Source organism: Bos mutus, chromosome 26 (genome assembly GCF_027580195.1).
Source record: "Bos mutus isolate GX-2022 chromosome 26, NWIPB_WYAK_1.1, whole genome shotgun sequence".
In the NCBI taxonomy this organism is placed as follows: domain Eukaryota; kingdom Metazoa; phylum Chordata; class Mammalia; order Artiodactyla; family Bovidae; genus Bos; species Bos mutus.
In genome coordinates this window covers 48,471,851-48,489,736 of record NC_091642.1, presented here as the reverse complement: position 1 = coordinate 48,489,736, position 17,886 = coordinate 48,471,851, and the positions used below count along the sequence as shown (strand labels likewise).

At 34.9% G+C, this 17,886-nt stretch overlaps 1 long non-coding RNA gene across 3 annotated transcripts in view; it reads right to left on the bottom strand.

Moving 5' to 3' along the window:
- The window catches only part of LOC138985783 (uncharacterized), a 123,889-nt gene that overhangs the window by 84,940 nt on the left and 21,063 nt on the right, over positions 1-17,886 (bottom strand). For all 3 annotated transcript variants that reach the window (XR_011462734.1, XR_011462736.1, XR_011462735.1), the window contains one exon: positions 8,330-8,393. This is a non-coding gene — a long non-coding RNA (uncharacterized lncRNA). The remainder of the gene's footprint in view (positions 1-8,329; positions 8,394-17,886) is intronic.

The following is a 17,886-nucleotide window of genomic DNA, read 5'->3' as shown; positions in this document are numbered from 1 at the left end:
AATAGGTAGTATTCATTATTTCAGCTGGGATAGTCAGGGAATGGATATTATGACTTAGAGTAATTAGGAAAGGCCTATTTTTGAAGAGGTATCTTTGAACTAAATGATAAAGAGAAGGCAGTCTTGTAATGGTTTATAATGTTTCAAATAAATAAAAGTATGTCCAAAAACACTGAGGTAGGAAGGAGATTGGCATATTTTTAAAAAGAAAAAGGTTCATATATAGTTTTCCTGTATAGATGTGGCTTTGATGCAGGGTTTAAAAAAAATAATAATAAGTCTTTCACCCAAGAGGACAAATTCAACTGATAATTTAATAAAATTTGCAATTTTAAGTTAATAGAAACTTTGATTTCCCTAGTATTCATCTCTGCTATAAAATCATTTTAGTTTGTCTTAATATATTTTCCTTTGTTTCACTGAATCTCAAAGCATATGAGTTTGTTTATATATTGCCGCAACTGGTATCACGAAGATTGCAGTCAACTGTCATTATATCATATTCTTTCCTATTTTGTCATTTTCCAAAATTTTATCTTCTAACAGCATAGAATCTGTATAGATTTGACAAGGCAAAGACTGAAAACCAGAAAGTAGAATTGTCATAATGATAATTTCTAGAATGGCTGTTTTAACTTTTCTTTTGTGATAATTTGTAAACATATGTGCACTAGAAGTATCTTCCCCAGAGAAAAGACTGACCTTCTATGTTCAAACTTAAAAAGATATATATATATATATATATATATATATACATCTTTCATCATCTTAGATTTTATTACCCTCTTGCCTCCACTAGACAACCTAATGATCATACTCACAAAAAAAGACTCAAACCAAAAATAATACTGTTTGCTATTTGAAGGAGAGCACAGAGAACCACATAGTTGTGATGGGAAGATTCTCACAGGTGTCTAAAAGGAAATAATAGTATGCATTTACATTTTTCTCATTCTTTCTTTCCAAATATTTGCTTCTGCTTGATCAGTGTTAGCTTTCTCTTATTTCTGCACCCAGACACATGCAAATACCTACACACGTGAATATTAAAAAATCTCCTTAAATATGTGGGTTATTAAGGGTAAGCAGATGGTCCTTCATGGCTTTTATAATGTTTAAATTCTATTTTGATTCATTCACATAACTATAAACTTCTCTATTAAAGCTAGATACTCCCCCCACCAAAGAAAAGCCATTAGCTATACTTACTAAGTCCATAAAAATTAACACGCTAACATTGAAAACATAGTTGCTAAATTATTTATGGAGCTCTCCTTAGCATAAATATTTTTAAGTTTGCCTATATATTTTCAGGTGAATTGGGCAGCAGATGAATCAATCCAATTAGAAAATATAAAAACCATTTACCAAGTCCCAGATCACTTATCAATAATATAGCAAGATGAGTGCAAAACAAGCTATTAATGTAGATTTGGACTTACTGGGAGTTGAAGCAGAAGACAAGCTTGTAGATATTGAAATTTAGAAAGAAGCAAAAGTTTAGACATACTTGAATATAACCAAAGTTGAAGTTTATATAGTTACCACTTTCTGGAATAAAAACTTAAAATTCCAGATCAAGAAAAAAAAGTAGCAGAAAATATTTGGCTTTTAAAAATGTTTTGATAATCTAGGGGGAGGATGTCATTCATGGTACACTACAAAAGTAAAATCAGACATTCAGGGAAGGATGGGAAACTTTGACTAGCTCAAAGTTCTTTTTGGGTACTGTTTACAAAGCTTGTAACTGGAGTCAGCATATAGAAACCTGAAAGTGTGAACCATAAAGTGAAAGCTATTTTTGCTGGTTAGAAGCCTGGAACACTTTTTTTTTTTTTTTTTTAGTAGTAATATGACTAGAGAAAATTTTAGGAGAGAACAGGGTTAAATAATGGGTCTATGAACATCATTTTAGCAAAGAGCATCTGTGTCCAAAAGAGGAAAAATCCATATTATTTTCTATTTTGAGTTGACCAATGAAACAATCTCTAAAGTACAATTTAGTTACCCTTCGTTCTATCTTTTGAAATTAAATAACACAAGATGCTGTCCAATTTGTTATTTTCAAAGTATCCTTGATTTGGGAGCAATATTCAAAAAAGGCCAATTTTAGTTTCTATATTTGGGAGTACTTAAAGCCAGAGTATCAAATTTTAGGGCTAAAAAAATCATAGCTACTGGTGTAAAGTTATTAAGTTGTTTCTTAAATCACTATATATAATTAGAGTGGCAATATAAGTTATTGCCTAAACTGGGATTCTTTAAAAGTGAAAGAGTGAGTAATACATACTGAGCCAGAGTCAGGACATCTGGCATCCAGACAACACAGGTAAATAAAAACTGCCCACAGTATATCACACATAAGGGTACCCTATACAGAATCAATTGCTTCCTCTTTGTGTATTTATTCTTCTGTCCTAATGCTTATGGCATGTCATTTTAAATGGCATCTCAATCTGAAATCTATTTGTAACTCAGTAGCTTCTCTTATTGTCTGTGTTTTTCCCTTCAGGTAAGTATATTAGTTCAGTTGCTCAGTCGTGTCTGACTCTTTGCGACCCCATGAACCACAGTACACCAGGCTTCCCTGTCCATCACCAACTCCCGGAGTCCACACAAACCCATATCCATTGAGTCGGTGATGCCATCCAACCATTTCATCCTCTGTCATCCCCTTCTCCTCCTGCCCTTAATCTTTCCCAGCATCAGGATCTTTTCAAATGATTCAGCTCTTCGCATTAGGTGGCCAAAATATTGGAGTTTCAGCTTCAACATCATTCCTACCAATGAACACCCAGGACTGATCTCCTTTAGGATGGACTGGTTGGATCTCTTTGCAGTGCAAGGGACTCTCAAACGTCTTCTCCAATACCACAGTTCAAAAGCATCAATTCTTTGGTGCTAAGCTCTCTTTATACTCCAACTCTCACATCCATACAGGACTATTAGAAGAAACAGCTTTTTCTAGACAGACCTTTGTTGGCAAAGCAATGTCTCAGTTTTTTAATATGCTGTCTAGGTTGGTCATAACTTTCCTTCCAATTAATTTCCTTTCCTTTAATTTCATGACTACAATCACCATCTGCAGTGATTTTGGAGCCCAGAAAAATAAATTCAGCCACTGTTTCCAGGTAAGCATATAACAGAACCATAATAACCATTCACAAGCACTTTCAACTTTCTCTCTTTGATTAGAAAACAGATGTATTTTCTATCAGACTAAGCTTGTTTGTTTTCACTTACTGGAAAAGAAAAGACACTGAGAAATACTTGGTTGCTTATTTCTTTCATTTGCAAAGGGCTAGAAATAGAACCGGAGAAGGAAATGGCAACCCACTCCAGTGTCAACCCATTCTAGTGTTCTTGCCTGGAGAATCCCAGGGACAGAGGAGCATAGTGGGCTGCCGTCTATGGTGTTGGACAGGGTTGGGCACGACTGAAGTGACTTAGCAGCAACAGCAGAAGAAACAGAACATTACTGGAGTCTCTATAAGAAGATAAAAGCAAATATTTCTATTTCTACATATCTGAAATTTTGTCACCATTCTCCTAGAAGCAATTCTCAAGAATGTCTTTTTGCCCTTAAAAGTCAATAATATAAAAATTTAGTCTCAGCTTCGCCAGAGAGAGAAATAATTCATTCAAAAATTTACGTTGATCTCTCATTCAAATATACTCCCAATGATAAAATTTATTTCTCTTTCTTCTACAAATGTATTATTCAGTAAAAAGAAATTCCTTGACATGTTAATGGTGACTTCCTGCAGTCTGCTTGAATATGATTGCTAAAATAATAATTTGTTAATAACAGATATACTTATTTGTGTATTTCCTTTTGATGAGTATTCCACTATGTCCCACTCCAGTACTCTTGCCTGGAAAATCCCATGGACGGAGGAGCCTGGTAGGCTGCAGTCCATGAGGTTGCTAAAAGTCGGACACGACTGAATGACTTCACTTTCACTTTTCACTTTCCTGCATTGGAGAAGGAAATGGCAACCCATTCCAGTGTTCTTGCCTGGAGAAACCCAGGGACGGGGGAGCCTGGTGGGTTGCCGTCTATGGGGTCGCACAGAGTTAGACACAACTGACGTGACTTAGCAGCCACTATGTTTGCTGTAGTTTTAAGAAGGAAAGTTTAAAAGTTTTAACAATGAAAAAAAGAACTAAATAGCCTCTTAATGTAACTGATAGAGGAAAGTGAAAGACCTGGCTTAAAACAACATTCAAAAAATGAAGATCATGGCATCTGGTCCCATCACTTCATGGCAAGTAGATGGAGAAACAATGGAAACAGTGACAGACTTTAGTTGTTTGGGCTCCAAAATCACTGCAGATGGTAACTGCAGCCATGAAATTAAAAGACGCTTGCTCTTTGGAAGAAAAATTATGACCAACCTAGACAGCATATTAAAAAGCAGAGATATTACTTTGCCAACAAAAGTCCATCTAGTCAAGCTATGGCTTTTCCAGTAGCCATGTATGGATGTGAGAGTTGGACCATAAAGCTGAGCACCAAAGAACTGATGTATTTGAACTGTGGTGTTGGAGAATACTCTTGAGAGTCCCTTGTAAGTGAATATTACAATATTCTAACCCCTCTCCAAATTTAAGCAATGAAATATTTAGAAAAGCTAGAGGCCAGTTAAACACATACATTTAATTTGTAGCTGTAAATAAATATACATAAAAGAATTATATGAAATATGAATTTAAGTCAGAGTAATTATTTCCCAAAATATCTATCTCATTTTGAATTAGCAGTTTGTTCATTAGAAGAGATATGAATATAATAAAAACTCTTCAAAGAAATCTGCATAGAAACTCTTTATAGAAATGAAATCACATAGATGTATAGAACACGGGGAGAGACACAATGGACAGTGAGAGAGGATTTGGACATCGTTCCCTCTAGAAAAAGGAAGAAATATCAGTTTTTACCCAAGTTAAAAAAAAAAAAAATCTCAGGGAGATATAGATTTAACACAAACTACTATTTTTTTGTACAGGTGTGTTATGGAAAGGAAATATGAAGGGTCTGAGTACTTTGTACATGGATGAGGAAATATAATTTCCATCTGGCATAGTCCCCAGAGACTATGCCAAATGTCTTTTGATTCAGAAAAACATTATTTAGAGGAATTACAAATCTAAACATTCTTTTCCCTCTCCCCATTAATTCACTGTGTCACTCAGAATCAGGGTGATACTTGCTACTATTGAGTCCAATCTATCTGATCATCATACCTAAGGATCTTCCTCACACCCTTCTCTGCAATTTTTAACCAAATACCTTTTTCATATTACAGGTTAAAATTATTTCCTAAAATATATACCTGACCATGGCACTTCCTACTTAAAATCATTTAGTGGATCCTGATCATCTATGATTTTGAACTCATTATGATGAACTGCTGCATCTAAAAAACCTCCTAGGTCAAAATTCCTGCCATTCCCCCTAATGTTCGGTTCCTTTTATATCCAATTTGTTAGTATTGGGTATATTCTAAGCAATAAGCATACACTAGAAATCCACTTACATGTCATTTTGTTTATTCATTCATTCACTGAATATTTCTTAGTTACATTCAGTGTGTACAGAGAAATGGTGGGACAGGGTAAAGAAAAATGAATAAGGTAGTCACAATCTTTGTCCTTAAGAAACTAGGTAATCAACCAGGTACTTTTCCCCACACTGGATTGATGCTTCTCTTCCGGGTTCCCACAACATTCTAAGTATGTCTCTACCTTGCTGCTGCTGCTGCTAAGTTACTTCAGTCATGTCCGACTCTGTGCGACCCCGTAGAGGGCAGCCCACCAAGCTCCGCCGTCCCTGGGATTCTCCAGGCAAGAACACTGGAGTGGGTCGCCATTTTCTTCTCCAATGCATGAAAGTGAAAAGGGAAAGTGAAGTTGCTCAGTCGTGTCTGACTCTTTGTGACTCAATGGAGCCTACCAGGCTCCTCCGTCCATGGGATTTTCCAGGCAAGGGCACTGGAGTGGGTTGCCATTGCCTTCTCCATTTCTCTACCTTAAGTCACATCAAAATACAGAGAAATAACCTATTTAATTTTGTATAATCCCAACAGACCATGAGTTCCTTGATGGAAGCATAAATGTTATTTGTATCTTCATCCCCAGCATATGACTTGGTTTTATAAAGTTTGTTAAATTTAGAAGTGCTTATATCATGGTTTGAAGGTATATACTATATTATGTATATGTATTACATGTAATATATAGTATAATTTCAGCCTGCATTAAAAGTGTAGATTATAAAACAACAGATCATAGTTAGGATTTCACATTAAAAACTAAAATTAAATATAAAATTTGAAAAATCTTAGAGAAGAATGAAAGCATAAATTATACTGGAGAAGAGAAAACTATACTAAGGATCTATACAAACACACAGACAGAGTAAGATCAGAGAGAAATAACATGACACATAGATAACATTAAGGAACAGATATAAAATAATTGGAATACAAACTACACTAAGAATTTAATTATCACATGCACCAACTTGAAGTATAGAATTGAAGTGTTATAAGATGGAAGAATGCTGATGAGAAAAAGTGTATCATCAGTCAGTGAGAGAAAAATAATGATAATTTAATATAGAAAATTAAGGCTAAGAAATGGCTACATGAAAATATGGAGACTTGAATTTGCTTGAGGATACAGAAGACAAGGAGGATATTGAAAATAAAAATGGATTTTTGAATTAAATTAATAAATTATGGACAAAAGCTAATAAAAAAGATCTGTGATGACGAAACAGAATGGCTGGTGACTACACACCATTTGGGTTCTGAAGGGATTGAAAGTTATTAAGAGTAAAGCTAGAGGGGAGCAGCATAAAGATCAGCATAAACAAGGAGTGGATGTTATGCAGGCAGAAGTGTTAGAGCATCTTGTGGATCAAAACTATTCAGGTAGTATGCAGAAGCAGGGATGTGTAGCATTAAGATGTCAGATACAAGGAGAAAGCCCTGAAACCAGTGAGAGACAGAAGACAGAAGGCATTTACACAGGAGGCAGTCAGTCCAAGGTCAAGGAAAGGCGCTGGGAAATGGCAGCTAAGTCAGGTGACTTGCAGAACTGAGGCAGGCTTCTAGGAGGATTCAATAGGGAGCATTTGGCTGCAGGGAGAATGAAAAATTGTATCATCTGCTCACCCTTAGTTGATGGTTGGCTTTTGAATTTTATAATTGCTACTGAGTATAAAAAAAAAAAAGAGCCTCTACGGGAATGGAAACAGTTATTACTTTCAAGGCAGAACGCATCTGAGTAAGTAAGAAAGGGATTAAAAGAGTAACCAACAATGTAGTTTGAAGAAACTCCCCATAAAATAACCACAGGCCTCCCAAATGACAAGGTGGAACTTCTACTTGTGTCAAATGACTATACAGGGTTGGAACTAGTTTGAAGATGTAACTTTTCACTACCACCAGTAATTACGCAGAAGAGAGAATGGATAATAAATATTACTCAAAAAGTAATATATTGTCACCAACAGTACAAAATTATGCAAAGTTTTAAAAAACAAAACCTTTCACTCATATATGAGGATATCAATTAATAAAACAACTGTTGAATATTACAAATTGGCTTTTGTCTATCTTCCTATTGTCATCAATTTGAAAATCTATAAGGAAAAGGCTAAGAAAAATACTGCATCTCAGCATGTAACCTCTAGTAGAGAGTTAGAGGGTACAGATAAAAGTATGAAAACAACAACTAGTAACATTTTAATGTGCAGATTAAATGATGCTGAATGAAATAACAATGACAAGAAAATAGCCCTGAGCTCATGTGACAATATATACAATAAAACTTTAAGAAAAAGTGACAACTGTGATAATGAATGTACTTCCCAAGAAGAATTAAACATATTTTCAAGTGACTAGACTTCAAAAAAAAAATCACTTCCTTAATATACTTACCTATTATTCTTAAAATATCTATGGGAACAACTATAATTGTTATGTATAGGCATTTAGAAAATATATGGTGTCATTTTTGTATGCAATTTGGGATCATTCTTCAATGAAAAACAATTTCTGACAATCAGCTTTTAGGCCTTTGTTCAGGGGAAGCCACATTATCACATTAAAATCCAAAGGTCAGACATCTGTAAAGTATTGTGTTCAAAGCCAAGAAGCTGAGGAAGAAAAATTCTCTCTGCTTCAACTCAATATAAATTGCAGATTAAACAGTGTTTTAGATTGACATTGGGCATCCAATTTGAAATGTATTGTATTACATTTAGCATCTAAAATATTATACTCAGCATTGCATATGGTTTTAATTTTCAACTGCTCACCCTTATACTTGGTATTGTACTTTCCAAATGGGCTTTTTGATCTTCAGATGATAGGATTTTATACCTAGAAAAAACAAGCAAAAGTTTTGCAAAATTCATTGGAGCCAGTGGTTACTTATTTGCTTATTCATTTATATTTTAAAATATAGCTCATTTTGTGAGTAAACAATAATAAATGTTATTTTAACTAATTTATTTTTAGCAGATGGTAACTTACAAAGAAAAACACCTTTAGCATTCTTTGAGAACACTATTATTCGATGAAAACTATTTGAAAATGGAAACTTGAAAACCATTTCTCAGCAGAAGGGGCATATCAGAAAAGTTTCAGAGACCAATTTGAAGAGCCTTCCCTTGGATACAACTGAGACAATTAGACCATAATTAGCATGATAACTGCAATAACTGAAATTCATCAAATGTATTTATATCTAGGTGTACATAATGACATCAAAACATAGCCAAAACCAACAAATTAAAGAAACAAATCAAAATGAAATGAAAGGTTCATTGGTCAGTATTAGAGAATGATAGTTAACCAACTTATTTTGTTTAAAACTGAGTAATAAAGGCAATGGAGAAGGAAATGGCAGCCCACTCCAGTGTTCTTGCCTGGAGAATCCCAGGGACAGCCTGGTGGGCTGCTGTCTATGGGGTCGCACAGAGTCAGACACAACTGAAGTGACTTAGCATATAGCATATAGCATAGCAATAAAGGAAAAGAATTAAGAGTTTACCTTTCCTTAGTATAAAAACTATTCCTCACTGCAAACAAATAGTTGATAGAAAAGTTATTTTTATAAATTTATGCCAATTACTTTTTATTTATTTACTTAAATTTTATTTTTAAACTTTACAATATTGTATTGGTTTTGCCAAATATCAAAATGAATCCACCACAGGTATACATGTGTTCCCTATCCTGAACCCTCCTCCCTCCTCCCTCCCTATACCATCCCTCTGGGTTGTTCCAGTGCACCAGCCCCAAGCATCCAGTATCCTGCATCGAACCTGGACTGGCGACTCATTCCATATATGATATTATATGTATTTCAATGCCATTCTCCCAAATCATCCCACCCTCTCCCTCTCCCACAGAGTCCAAAAGACTGTTCTATACATCACTTTTTAATTAAGAAATGATCGAAATTGAACATCATTATTATCCAACTTCTAGACTCCTAGAAACGTTCATCAATGACTGTCAATGCCATATAGATACAATCAGACACCATATACCTCCTGATAGACACATCTGCCACCTAAGAAATATTCTTGCCAAAAAAGGTGGACTTGTTTACTTGAATTTTCTTCCTCAGAAATACAGGAGACAATGTAAAGCATTTTCAATGACTATGATTCCTGTTTGCTGTGTCTTCCACTATGATTTATCAGAAGAACTTGGATTCATGGCATGTGGGATGAATTTCTCCCTGTCATTTATTAAAAATAGAAAATTTTGAGCAGGTTGCAACTTCAATGAAGCACAATTTCCTCTAAGAAAGTAAATGAACACTTAGCCATTCCTTGTATTATGAAATGACAGGAAAATTAGAGGAGAAAAATATGAGTAGAGAGTGATCACACTTCCTCTGTGATTAATGCAAAAAAATAGAGGAAAATAATATAATGGAAAAGACTAGAGATCTCTCCAAGAAAATTAGAGATTCCAAGGGAACATTTCATGCAAAGATGGGCTCAATAAAGGACAGAAATGGTATGAACCTAACAGAAATAGAAGATATTAAGAGGTGGCAAGAATATACAGAACAACTATACAAAAAAGACCTTCATGATCCAGATAACCACAATGAGTCATCACTCACCTAGAGCCAGACATCCTGGAATGTGAAGTTAAGTGGGCCTTAGGAAGCATCACTACAAACAAAGCTAGTGGAAGTGATGGAATTCCGGTTGAACTATTTCAAATCCTAAAAGGTGATGCTGTGAAAGTGCTGCACTCAATATGCCAGCAAATTTGGAAAATTCAAAAGTGGGCACAGGACTGAAAAGGTCAGTTTTCATTCCAATTCCAAAGAAAGGCAATGCCAAAGAAGGCTCAAACTACTGCACAAATGCACTCACCTCACACTCTAGCAAAGTAATGCTAAAAATTCACCAAGCCAGATATCAATAATACATCAACCATGAACTTCCATATGTTCAAGCTGGACTTCAAAAAGGCAGAGGAACCAGAGATCAAATTGCCAACATCTGCTGGATCACTGAAAAAGCAAGAGAGTTCCAGAAAATCATCTGCTTCTGCTTTATTGACTATGCCAAGGCCTTTGACTGTGTGGATCACAACAAACTGGAAAATTCTTAAAAAGAAGGGAATACCAGATCACCTGACCTGCCTCTTGAGAAATCTGTATGCAGATCAGGAAGCAATAGTTAGAATTGGACAGGGAACAATAGACTGGTTCCAAATAGGGAAAGGAGTCCATCAAGGTTGTATATTGTCACCCTGCTTATTTAATTTATATGCAGAGTATATCATGAGAAATGCTGGGCTGGATGAAGCAGAAGCTGGAATCAAGATTGCCAGGAGAAATATCAATAACCTCAGATATGCAGATGACACCACACTTATGGCAGAAAGCAAAGAACTAAAGAGCCTCTTGATGAAAGAGGAGAGTGAAAAAGTTGGCTTAAAACTCAACATTCAGAAAACTAAGATCATGGCATCTGATCCCATAACTTCAAGGCAAATAGATGGGGAAACAATGGAAACAGTGACAGACTTTATTTTTCTGGGCTCCAAAATCACTGCAGATGGTGACTGCAGGTATAAAATTAAAAGACACTTGCTCCTTGGAAGAACAGTTATGACCAACCTAGACAGCATATTAAAAAGCAGAGATATTTTGTCCAGAGACATCTTTGTCCAGAGACGGACAAAGGTCTGTCTTTGGTTTTTCCAGTAGTCATGTATGAATGTGAGAGTTGGACTATAAAGAAAGCTGAGCACTGAAGAATTGATGCTTTTGAACTGTGGTGTTGGAGAAGATGCTTGAAAGTCCCTTGGACAGCGAGGAATTCCAACCAGTCCATCCTAAAGGAAATCAGTCCTGAATATTCACTAGAAGAACTGATGCTGAAGCTTAAACTCCAATACTCTGGCACCTGATGTGAAGAACTGACTCACTGGAAAAGACCCTGATGCTGGGAAAGATTGAAGGCAGGAGGAGAAGGGGACGACAGAAGATGAAATGGTTGGATGGCATCACTGACTCTATGGACATGAGTTTGAGTAAGCTCTGGAAGTTGGTGAGACAGGGAAGACTGGTGTGCTGTGGTCCAGGGAGTCTCTAAGAGTTGGACACGAGTGAATGACTGAACTGAACTAAATTGAGAGAGTGAAATTCTGTTAACTAAATTAGAGAAAATCACAGATCAAAAATTGGAAGGAAAGTGATGTTTAGTTATTAAAACTGCACTGCTTAGAGTTTAGCTTTAATAACCTACTAGATGCAACCAAATATTTCCATTGGGTTTAGAAGTTTAAAGATACTTTCTCATTCATTTCCCCAGCTGATCATCACAAAGTCCATTAATTAAAAAAAAAAAAAAGCCATTTTTCCTTCTACAAAAATAGATGAGGAAACTAAAACTCAAATGTTAAGTAATTAGTCCAATACTCACAAAACTACAGTTCACATTATTTCATTTAATTCATTTAATTTGTGCAAATTTATTTAGTATTTTTCATATTCCAGGAAGTATACTAGATATTATATATAAGATAGTGAGCAAAAAAAGTAATCTACTTTCATAGGATTTTATCTCACATTCTAGAGGGAGACATGGACAGGACAAATGTAAACAGAAAAATACACAAAAATTGTTACTTGCAAATATAAATTCTTTTCAAATAAAAAAATAAGTGCTATATGAATTAGCGAAGGAAATGCAACCCACTCCAGTATTTTTGCCTGAAGAATACCAGTAGACAGAAGAGCCTGGTCGGCTACAATCCATGGAGTCACTGGGAGTCAGACACAACAGAAACAACTTAGCACTCACTCATGCTATATGAATAGCTTATGAAAACTTTTATAAAGGTCTTATTTCAAGACTGAAGAGGTAAAGAAGAGCCAGAAGAAGAAGAGTGCTCGAGGCAGGAAGAACATCATGTTTCAAAGCCTCTCACTTCCTAACCATGTCTGCCACATTTGGTGGGGTATTGCTCCAGTACCTTGTTTCAGATGTGTTATCCTCCTATCCATTAAACTATTGATGTCTCTGTTTCTGGGAAAACAAAAAGACTCTCATCTCCTATTTACTAGTCTAACCCAGCGCTATTAGTGGCACTGTATGTGTGTGTTTACAGGGGACAAGGTAAGTTGGGGAGTCATCCCTCTCTCTATCATAGGTCTCACTTTCTTGGACCATAACCTTTTAGTTAAGTTTACTGTGAAGTTTTGCATGAGACTATAACATGGGAAAGATTGAAAAGGAGAAAGGTGAAAATGGTCATGTCTAATACTTTTGGATACATGGTCAGGAAATCTAAGCTCCAGGAAACTTCCACTTGCACATGGATTTGCTGGACCAAATTGCCTAGACTGAAGGGACAGAGGCCACATCAATAACACTTTCCACATAAGGTGGCTCAATTCCATTTTGCAAAATGTGGCACTCAATAAGTTCTTTTAATTATGGCAACAAACCTCTGTGAGGTTTCCTGATATTTGGCATTACTGAAACGAATTAGATGTTTCATAAAACTCACTGGAAACCTGTATAAGTTCTTTGAGATTTCTTTCTCTATATAACAGTTTCTTCCACCCCTGTCACAGGATAGATATTAAGGCATTTTGTATGACAGTGGGAGAAATGGAAAAATGAGAGCAGCTGCTCAAAAAATGCTGCCTCCTTCTCATGGCACTTGAACAATATTTCCACAAGTGTTATATTTCAAAGGAATTTATATCTAAAGGAAATTTATTAAAATGTTTATGTGTTTCCAGTAAGCTTCATCTTCATAAGCCTCCATAAGCCTCAACTGAAGCTAAATGTAGCTTGTCAGAATTATAAGCACAACAGTACTTTATATATTACTGAGACTGAGTTTGAGATTTGAAACTCCAGTGTGGCAAACCTAGGGGAAATGACTTAAGGCAATCATAGATGGGACAAGTATCTCTTATTTATTGCATATAATCAGTTTTGCATACAGACCCTCAAATCTAATGACTGAAAACAAATTTGGCTAATTCCAGAATCTAGCCTCACAATGATTATGTTGAACATTCCTAGAATAGAAAAATGTTAAATAGTAAAGTGTTATAGTCATGAACAAGCAGTTTGTAACACAAACCTAGAAGTTGGAAGGATCTGTGCTTTTGCCTCTGCCTAGAAATTATTGCCTCTTGTCTAAGTATTCTCATGAGATGCCTTGTCTATGTAACAAATATTTATTCATCTTTCAAGAATCAGTTTTAGCATCACCCATATTTTGACACTAAAATATTTCTGCAATTATTTGAACAAAGGACTGGTGATGGTTAATTATGTGTTAAGTTGGAAAATGTTTTGGGATGAGAAATATTTAAATCAGCTATATTTGAGTAATCAGATGACCCTCCATAATTTGGGTGGGCCTTATCTAGTCAGCAGAATGACTGAATAGAACAAAAAGACTGGCCTGCTAGATTGTTTGTGAATTGATCCTGAACTTGACTATTCTGGGTCTTTACATGCTGGCCTTCAGACTAGAACTACACCATCAACTCTCCTGAATCTGGAGCTTCTCAGCCCACCCTGCAGATTTTGTACTTCCTTGCCTCGATAATTTTGTAGCATGGAGACACACTAACAAAAAAAAAAATACTAATCATGCCCTTTGTAAACATGCGGGAAGTAAATGGGATGGACTGGGGAATCATCTCTCCTTCACTCTTACATTATTATCAGTAGCATTAGTATAGTACTGTATTGGAACTAACACTTTTATTATTATATTAAGGCAATTTTTATAATATTTTTAATATTTTTCTTCATATTTCTGTAACATTTTCAAATGACTATGTTTATGTTAATTTAAATTTGCAATTAAATAAAACTTGTAAAATGCTAACTCTAACATTTATTCCTATGGAAATTACTTCCCATATATGACAGGATATGATAGGCTATATATACACATATGCACATACACACACTACTTGGATACATTTATAACCCACAAAATAGGGGCCAACTATTCAATATGGTTTTATTAACATTCTTATTATGAACCTGACACTTTACAAGGTCCTACTGGTTAGGATTATGTTTGGTTGTGAGTAGCAAAGATTTGAAAAGTAGTGTTTTAGCCAAAATAGATATTCATTCTTTTATAAAAGAAAGGAACTAAGAATTTAGTTTAGAGTGAATATTGTCTGGTAGCTCAAATAGTAAAGAATCTGTCCGCAATGCAAGAGACATGGGTGTGATCCCTGGGTTGGGAAGTTCCTCTTGAGAAAGAAATGGCAACTTACTCTAGTATCTTTGACAGGAGAATTCCATAGACAGAGGAACCTGGCAGGCTCCAGTCTATGGAGTTGCAAGAGCCTGACACGACTGACACTTTCACTTTGTCAGGATAGCAGGCTTTTTTTCTCTTGTTCCCTGGAAAAGTCTCCACATGATCAAAGATGGCTATTAGAGTTTTAGCCATCACATCAACATTCTAAGCAATAGGTAAAAGGGATGGTTCCTCTTCCCTTTTAAGGAAACTTTATGGAACTCTAAAAAATTTCTCTTTATACCTCAACAGCCAACCACTGCAAGAGATGCTATGAAATACATCCTTTTATTGTGGTGGCAGTGTCTCTAATATTTGTTAAGTTAAAAGCAGAGATAAAATACTTAGAAGAATTGAGTAGTTTCTGCCATACCATTGAGAGAATTCAAAGAAGTAAATTCCGTACTGTTATAGAGCAGTTCAAACCTGGTCAAGAACTCAAAACTATAATATATGAATCCACTTTAAAAGTTAAAGCATAAATCTTATAATATGGACCATGAAGGATGGATGACTTCAAGAAATAAAGAGCAAGCAGCCTGATATAAAACAGAAACTGCACAATTTAGGCCCTGAATAAATATTTGTTGAATAACTGAATTAGCAATCGAAGAGATAATTCTCAATATCCTGTTGAAAGTAAGTACAGTTCAATGTGATACAAATCTGCGAAAAAACAGAGATTGGCAATTCATCTTGATACACTGAATCACCTTTAGTATGAGAATCCTGGCTCTCAGAACTGTGAGAGGCCTCAAAAGAATATCTAGTATAACCTTTACCTTTAGTCTAATAAAGAATTACAATTCTCATTTTAGAGGTAAAACCCAAATATATTAAATGACTCAGATATGAGAATACAGTTAATAAATCATCACTTGAGATCTAGAATACTTGCTTGTTTTTTCCATTTTATTGCTTATTCAGTGAGCTGTATTTTCTACTTTTTTATTCTGATGTGTTAATCCTATTTGGGAATTTTGGGGAATAATCATGTACTAAAAAGACACTTAGGAAAGTTGTATTAATCATCATTTTTGAAGTGTGTGTTCTATTCTTTCTAAAAGATAATAATGGTAAGTTATTAATGAGTAAGAAATTTCCTAATGAACAAGATCCTTCCTTTTCCTATATACAACATTATTTCTATTTGACAAAGCTTATAGCATCTCCAGAGATAAGTCCAGCAACCCAACAAGTAGGAAAATAAATACACTTCATTAATCTTTATTACATATCTGTGAGGGAGGTTACTATTGGCATAAATTGCTTGTAGGGTAAAAAACAGAAAAAAAAAAGATAAAGGTGAAATAATGACTAAAAAGCTTTTTGTTTTTTTGTCTCTGTTCTTTGTCTCAGGACTAGTAGGAGACAATGGAATGGAGACCAAAAGAAAAGATAAACAAAATAACATGCACAGTGTTCGTATTTTTGGAAATGTTCTAAGTTTACTTATGGTATCTCCAGCATAGTTAACTCATTATCCATGTTCTTTTGTGTTGATGGTTTTATTTTTTACAGATGACTAGTAATTACAGTGTTAGTTGAAGGACAAATCATTAGACTTCCCTGAGCTTTTCATTGATATAATGGGAATAATTTATTTTGAGGACAAATAACAAAATTTCTTTAGCACAAAGGTGAAAATTAGAAGCACTATAAATTTTACTTGGCATTGTTTTTCTGGTAGACAAACTTTTCAGCCCTGTTCAAGTTTTATAGCAACTCCACTAAAGTTTCAGGATGTGTTTCTCATTGCACTCACTAGGTACCACTGTGAAATTTTAAAGAGGAAACACTAGCAGAAGATAAATGAACAGTAATAACATTATCAGTTGTTAAGAGTCTAAAGTTATTTAAAGGTCATAGAGCCTGTTTCCTTCCTTTCATACTTTAAGGCGTTTCAATCTGTGGAGGTGCAGTTCATTCAAAATCATGAAGCTGAGTTAAAGTGGATCCAGGCCTAGATACTAGTCTCTTAATTAAGCATCCAGTTCTCCTTCTGGTTAAGGAAAAGATGTATATAATTTTAAAAATCACAAAGGTTATAAAAAATATCAGTAGAGGTATTACACTCTTGCTTTTCATTCCTTGCTACAAAGTGTTATTTGCCCCAAAGCAAAAGACCTTCTTCTCCTCTGTTATTTGAATTCTAACACATATTACCTGTGTTTTTTTTTTTTTTTCTTTACTTTGCTTATATTTTCATTGTGTTTCCATTAACCTCAGAACCTACAATTATGACATGTTAGAATGTAACCCACTCTCAAGAAAAAGAGATACAAGACAGCTATGGCAGGGATATAACTTCATTAGTGACAAGTAAAAAATTACATACTGAAGTTCAGCTTGAAAATTGTTCAAGTGAGAGAAATGCACACAAACACTCTTTGTCCTATTTCTTCATTAATTTGGGGATAATTACATTCATTTTTGCACACTTGCATTTATTTTCATGAGAAACAGAATACTGTTTCATATGTATTAAATGTACCATTACATATTTTTAAAATTTAAATTAAAATATGTTCTGATATCTGCTTTTTCCACTTAAATAAATCCCTTACATGTAAAAACATACATCCAATTGTCCTTTCTTCTTCATTATTGAGGAACTGAATGTGTATGTATTTACTAAAAAGAAGTAGTGATTAAGTAGAGGAAAGTTTTAAATTCAAGTTAAATCCACAGTCTTAAAACACTATTCTTTGTCTATATTACTGTTTACTTTTAATGTCCTTCCATGATCTATTTCTCTGTACAGGCAGTAAGGTAAAAGCATTCCAATTATGCATACACAGTGAGGAAACCAGAATTGAAAGAGACACATGTACCCCAATGTTCATCACAGCACTGTTTATAATAGCCAGGACATGGAAGCAACCTAGATGCCCATCAGCAGATGAATGGATAAGAAAGCTGTGGTACATATACACAATGGAGTATTACTCAGCCATTAAAAAGAATGCATTTGAGTCCGTTCTAATGAGGTGGATGAAATGGGAGCCTATTATACAGAGTAAAGTAAGCCAGAAAGAAAAACACC